This window comes from Halyomorpha halys, unplaced genomic scaffold, assembly GCF_000696795.3.
Source record: "Halyomorpha halys isolate HHAL.00 unplaced genomic scaffold, Hhal_1.1 Scaffold6.1, whole genome shotgun sequence".
Taxonomy (NCBI): Eukaryota; Metazoa; Arthropoda; class Insecta; order Hemiptera; family Pentatomidae; genus Halyomorpha; species Halyomorpha halys.
In genome coordinates this window covers 725,544-733,273 of record NW_027111275.1, presented here as the reverse complement: position 1 = coordinate 733,273, position 7,730 = coordinate 725,544, and positions in this window count along the sequence as shown.

Here is a 7,730-nt window from a genome sequence, read left to right as displayed (position 1 = left end):
GCCACCGATTGAGCTTAACGCAGATGAGAGGAGCCGCTCTTATAATAGTGCTGACTATATTCCAAGAGACGAATTAAGAAAGGAGACTATAAGAAAATGGCAACGTAGCTGGAATATGGCATTCCATTCCAGATGGACGCACAGGCTGGTGCCCAACATCGAGGCCTGGGTGAATAGGAATCACGGGGAGATAGATTATTATATCACCCAGTTTATCACAGGGCATGTTGCTTCCGAGCCTACCAGTATAGGTTTAAGCTCGATGAGACTGGAGGATGTCCAGGAGATATCCTAATACAATGAGGTGAGAAACAGGTGTAGGGCGGAGGTTTTAGTGGGTAGGAATCCCACACACGGATAGGTACGGGCCTATCCGTGTCTTTTGAAGATTTCCACCGACCCTCGTAAAAAAAAAAAAAAAAAAAAACACACACGCACGCACGCACGCACACACACACAATGGCACTGAATCGTCTGTTTAGTTCTTGTCTTTTAATTCTAGTATGTTGGTTCCAGGTGAGTCTTTTGTCTAAAATGAATCCAAGGTATCGCACTGTGTCGGATCTGGGTAGAGGAATATTATTAAGAGTAACAGGTGGACAGAATTTGGGGCGGAGAGTGAAAGTCACATGGGTGCATTTCGATTCATGACTTTTATCCGGCATTGGTCGCACTATTACTCAATCTGGGTGCGGTGTGTTTAGAGATTGGATGAGGCTGTTACGCGATCGGGATGGGAGGATAGGATAGCTGTATCATCGGCAAATGTTGCCAGGAACGTGTCTGGAGTGATGGGAATGTCAGCAGTGAAGACGATGTAGAGGACAGGAGCCAGGACACTGCCTTGGGGAACTCCTGCCTCGATCATTTTACTAATAACATTTTTTTTTCTTTTTATATTACTTTTATGTTTCCGAATAGTTATTATAAACGAGGAAAATATATTCAATCTAAAGATATGAATGGGAACATTGAAAACAATGTATATAGCTTTAAAAGCTTTACATAAAAATGTTTTTTACGTTAAAAATGGAAAAGTTAGAAGTTTTGTTTTGAGAGAGATATTGTTACTCCCTACTGTTTTATATTTTTAAAAAAAACTCAATTTTAATTAGTGGAGTTTAGTAATTTATTAAAAGTTTAGTATTTCGTTATATGATGAAAATCGCATGTTTTACTATGTATTATTTCATTTATCTGCCAACGACTGATTATATTTGAAAATACAAATTAGTTATTGAAATGATATATAAATAGAAAAGCATGATGTTAATACTAATACTAATAAAATTTTTCGAGAATGTTAGGATTTTTTGTTAATCCTAAATTTAAGTTACTAATATTAATATTGTCTTGATTTTAAATCAGTACAGTTATGTTTTATCATAACATTATTCTCCAAAGTTTGATTTTCTGTAATTTGTTCTGGGTTCTGTCAAAGAAAATTGGTACGATTTTACTAGTCATTACCTATGCTTTTTTTTTTAATGGAACGGTTTTAGATATATTTAGTTAATTTTTTAAACCGTTATTTTATAATGTGGTTGTTAGAGGCCTGATTACCTTTTTTTATTTACATGCTTCATTTATTTACATGTTCACCGGAAAATGTTTGTGAAAAAGATAATAAATAATAATTAAAAAATACATGGCATTTGAGACTTTCTATTATCTCAATCCATAATTCAGTATTGTAACTATTAACTCGATGAATACATAATTTTCTGAATAATAAGAATAATTTGTATAGAAGAATAAACAAAACGGTGCTATGCTCCAAAACACTACCCCCACCCATAGCGGACCATTCCTAACCCCTTTAAATGCCTTCGAGCAATAAAAAGATTAAAAAATTATAAGACTGTATATATGTATTGTATATATATTTGTATTTGTTGAAATAAAACTTTCTTGAGTAATTAAAAAAAATATAAGAATAAAGTTTAAGTTTCAGAGAAAAGTCAGAAACTAAGTGGGAACATCAAGATGGTCCTAGTAAATAAATGTACCTCAAGACCTGGTTAAAATGTTGTCAAGCAATAGAAAAAGGAGTAACAGTTGTCCATTTCTATTTTGTTGTAATCCATATTATATTTTATGAATAAGAGTTCTAAAAAGTAAATAAAAAAGAGAGTAATACCTATCATGGTAAATTACATGTATTTTTCTTCATTTCAATAATAATAATGCAAATAATAGAGGATTCAAAACAAATCTTCCTTTTGAAACATTCCAATTTTTTTTGTTCAATATTTCACCCAACAATAAAAAAGTACAATTCTATAGTTTCTAACCAAACAGAATAGTTATAAACATTTAGCAGTTAAAACAAATAGTAACACAAATATAAAAATAATGATATGCACAACTTTCAAAAAAACATTAACAACATTAGAACAAGCCTGTAACGTAAATACTTCACGAATATTTCTAATAATCGATTCAACTGATTCGAAATAAAGGAATTTAAACATTTAAAGGATTTTATATCTTACGAATACAAAACATTATTATTGCTTTTAATCGAAATATGTCGTAAAAATTGCATTCAAAAAGTCAATTTTGATAATGAATCAGCCATTATTTTTTTTCTTTGAAAAATTAATTAAATAAGTTAATTATAACTTATTTAATTAATCTTTTTCTGGCGGCGGCTAAACGATATCCACGCTTGAACTGATTTTATTTGATCCCATTATGCTGTATAGATTACAAGAGGAAATTTATTTTCAACAACAAATACCAGTTTACACTCTGAGCCGTTATCTCTGTAATTATTTCCTTTTTATTCATATTTCATCGCCCTAACTGATACCTTTTAATCTCTTTATTTTTATAATCTTTTTTTTAATACACCTTATCAGACATTATTATTTCATTAATTTAAAACAAGAATAAAGTAATATATATTTTAAGATACACTATTTATAAAATAAGACTAAAATTTATTTAGAGAATCATATCCCCTAAGCAAATCCCTCTGTAGTAATCTTTGTGTGCTGACAGATATTATTTTGCCAAGACCCATCCTGATCACTGCACCTATTTCTACTTCTAACTCGTTATTAAGTAATCGCGTATCTTCTTTCACACTTTGGTGCAGTCTGCTGACCTGCATTAAGTTCTGCCAATATGCGTTTAGTTCGGTCTGTAGCAGCAATCTATCCTTCCAGAGCGGTCTTCTGTCTATCTCATTTATTGTTCATGATATTCTGAGAAATACTCATAAGAGGTTCAACAAACAGGGATCATCCTATCACCATAGATATGCAAGGAGAGAGAGTCAGACTAGGTGAGGATCCAACATATCTTGGTGTGAAGGCGATTTGATACCACACCTCACCTGATGTATTAAAAGGATAAAGTGGCCCAGTAACTCTATGCATTAAGCAGAATGGGAGTGCGTTTTGGAGCCTTAAGTGCATTAGCTGCCGACAGGGGCCATGTCTCGCAGTCATATGTGATTCCAGGTCATATTACATTCTTGTAAAGTGTGAGTTTAGTTTGGTGCAAGACCCCTGAAATTACACGGACTTCTATACTAATCAGAAACATCTACTACCGACGATTATTCTCGCTTTCATTATAGCTAGTACCTCATTTCCTTCCGTTATCATGAAACAAAACTACTTAAATTGCTCACCATTCGCTTTAACTGCATTTTTAAATTGCTATAATTGGAATAAGAATATCGTGAACTGTTCCTCCAGGATTCGTTGGGATATTTTTCGCTGGATATTCAAGTGAGAAGTTGATTTAAAAAATGGTGCTATAGGATCACCTTGGTATACCATTGTTGACGAAGGAACTTCCAGCAGCAGATCCTTGCAACTCGAATTTGCAAGTGGCGCTCTTCATTTTCATTATGACCATGTTCAAGCTTCATTGCCTCACCAGAACATTGTATACATGGTCCCTGATAATAATGCAGCACGTTTGGCCAAAGTCAATCAAGAGATCGTGAAGGTTCACATAATATTCAAAGATGTTCTCCATTATTACGAACATCATGATTATGCTCGTCCGCCAGAAGGTACGAAACGCACTAACGACACGAAGGTCATCTCTTCGGCAATGTACTAACTGGTCATCCATAGCATGATGGCCACTTAGTTTGACTAAGAAAACACAATAATATCCTTATTGAGAATTCATTAACACTTATCTTTGAAAGTTGTCCATGAGGACTTCCTGAATACGATTATGTTGGTCCTGGCAGTAGCAGACTTCGCTTGCTAACACCAAGAGCCATATCCTCCACCTTCTACCTGGAGCTCTATATATTTTACATTTGAGTGTGAAGTTGAATGTGTTTTCAAGTGCCAAGATGACCGAAAGTGTTAAGAAAAAAAACAACTTCTTCGAATCTTGAGCTACCTCGATTTGAATCATTCCTAATACGACTTAGTTTTATTTCATGGTAGTCCCACGGGATGATTTACAACCTTTTCATCAAGCTAGAATATCTACTGGTATTTTAAATAAATAGGGTGTTCTTAGATTATTCAAGGACCTCTCCTCCCCGCCCCCTAAACAAATTTAGATAGTGGTGTTTGTTTTAACGTTACTATTTCCTTTTATACACTATTTAAACTTTTTTTTCTGTACTTATCGCTCTTAAACGTATCTGATAGATATACATATACTTAATAATAAAAATGGGTAAATAAAATGTAACAACAATAATCGCAGCGCCCAAATGAGTTTGCATTAAAACGGTATTCTAGTGAGGATACCTAAGTAGCGTCTTGAGTAAAAAAGTAGCTTAAATGTAGTTAAAGATTAGAGCGTGAAGGAATCGCTGTTCTGGTAATCTATACATCATACAAAGTTGGTCATATATATGCCGACTGAAGTCATAATATTTGCATTAAAATAATAAATTGGATTCAGAGCAACTATTTGCACCAACAATTTACATGAAATAAGGATTATCACGTAAATAGTTTTAAATTGTAACGGACAATAGACGAGAAAATACATTTAACCCTGATAGTTTGCAAAATTGCAGTGAAAACATGAAATAGCTTGCTTGAGAAGGAGCCGTAACAGTAAATATTTCGTGAAACAGAGCGATTTAAAATGTGTACCATTTCATTGAAACGAATTATATAATAGAGATTTTAGTTATTGAATAAGGCCTCCACCCGTGGTGTAATACGAAACGAAAATAGATTTGTGCAATGAAAATATTATAGTCAGATGAATAAAGTAAACATTAGTAATTATAAAAACATTAATTAAGATAATTTCAGGTATGTGACAAAGTCATAAAAATATTCTTACTGTTTTTCAACGCTTTTTCTGATCAAATTGATAACTATTCACAAAATACTAAAAAGAAAAGATTAGTGGACACTTAACTTGGATTGTACATGAACATAAATTGAAATATGAGTCTTGATTAGATTAATTATTTAAAAATTGATCGTATAACTGGCCTAGTTCCTTCAAGGATTAATGTCTAAACGCGAATAATTTGTCCAAGAGGTTAATTTAAAACATAAATATATCTAAAAAATAAAACACTAATTTTAAATGGTTATAAAATCAAACACCTATATTACAATATTGACAATAGGTCAATATTTCATTTTAAATATGTATAATTATAACTGCACTTGATTTTTCAATTTAACATAATTTTTATAATCTATATACAACAGCTTTTGTAATATACGAGTCCTATGCCAAAAGCCTCATCACAGATCAGTGGTCAAAATGAAAAATTTTCAATCCCTTCGAGGATTGAACAATGATCGAGAAGGATAGCACCAAAAACGTTACACAAAAGTACTCAAACAGTTGGACGAACTTGAAATATGTTAGTAGTCTTAGCCAGTATACACACCGCAGATACAGTTATGACCCACCCCTACCTTTTAAATGGACTGTACCCACTGGCCTGTAGGATCTGCAAGGTACCACTGTTAGTGAAACAAATCGTACTGGACTGAGAGGTTCTTAAGGATGGAATACGCCAATACAACATTAAGGAATCAACTGAATATTCAAACTTGGATACATAAAAAATTCAGCGCAAAGTTTATTTGAATTATCTTTTATAGAGAAAAATGTAACGTAATGTAACTTATGTAAAGTATAGTACTCAAATTGTAAAGAAAAAAATCCTATGTAGTATGCTGGTGCCCTCTATGGGCAGATGGATTCATAAAATAATTTTTTTCTTTTAATTTATAAATTAGATACTTAGTAATCGTTTAAAGGCGTTTAGGGCATACTATACCTCAGTTTTGGGCAAAAAAAAATCTCTTTTTTTACAACGGTTTACAGTTTACACTATTGCTTGACCTAATTAATAAGTTATCGTACTCACATAATCGACACATAATTTAATTTCTTATACTCTATACCTTTTTCGCTATAACCCACCGTTTAGGAATTGTAGGAGAAAAAAACAAAAAAATCTGTTACTTAATTAAATTAATTAACAAATCAGTAAGAGCTTTAAAAATGTATTTCCGTGTTAATTGTGATAAAAATTAATTTTTACAGTTATTTGCAGATGTATTTGTGAGTTCTATTGATTGAATTTTATGACTAAGGATCTTGTACGCCTATTGTGACTGCATCGAATACTTGAAATTAGAAAGTTATAGGGAGTTCATTTCTTCTCATGTATGATTAACATGAATAATAATAACAGTCATCCTTAGCCTATACCATACTAAACCATTGTATTCAAGCGAGACTTTAAACTTTTCTGTGGTTTAGGAATCACTTTTATTTGTAAGTACAATCGTATTGCTTCTGTCAGTTGCGCAAATATTTTATTTTTCTTCCTAATTCCAAGTTCACGTTCTAATTTTTGCTTTAGTAAAAGTATTTCTGATATTTTTGTTTAACCTTCCTTCCAATATTTTATAATACCAATATTTATCCCATTTTCTTTATTATCTTCAATATATAAACAAAGCTGAGCATAAAGCTTATCATACTAAATGACAATACAGCATTATTAAAGTAAAATGCCAGAGGGAGGGAAAAAATAAGCGGATTAATAAATCCACTTTGGGCTCTGCTGTCTCTACTAATACCCTCCGCTATGCAGAATCGATTCTGACAATATTGAAAGCCGAGTGCCTTTCAGCAAGAATGTTCCTCCCTATCAAACAAACATACACTTTTAAACCTTATTTAGGAGTCATAGCTGTTGCTTCCAATCTATACATGTTTCTTTTTAATTTTTTTTTCGTAAAAATAATGTTTAAAAATCACGGAATCATATTGGTACATAATTACGTCCTAGTCGAAATCGTAGAGAGACATAGCCAGTAAAGCGGGCGAGCCATTCAATCTGGAGTGAATGAAAGAATATACTCCAATTTATTCAACACATAAGGTAAAACTTGAAATCCAACTTGAACTTAAATACAGGTTATATATAATGCAAGATAAGGTTATATTTATAAAACTAAATATATATAATATTAAATAAAATTTTGTTTAAGCATAAAAACGCTCTTTTTTTTATTTATTTAATACCAGATCGGCCCTTTTTTTTTTTTAAATTATTGATTATAGGGGGTATAGTACAAAAGATACCCTAACTATATACAACGTTATAATTAAAATAAAATACAATAAATAGACAAAAATAATGCTTCTTAATAAAAGTTTTTTTGTTTTTTTTAATAATTTATTTATTGATATTTACAACTGTATACACATATATACAACAAGTAAATTTCCTGTAGGTGACACAGTAA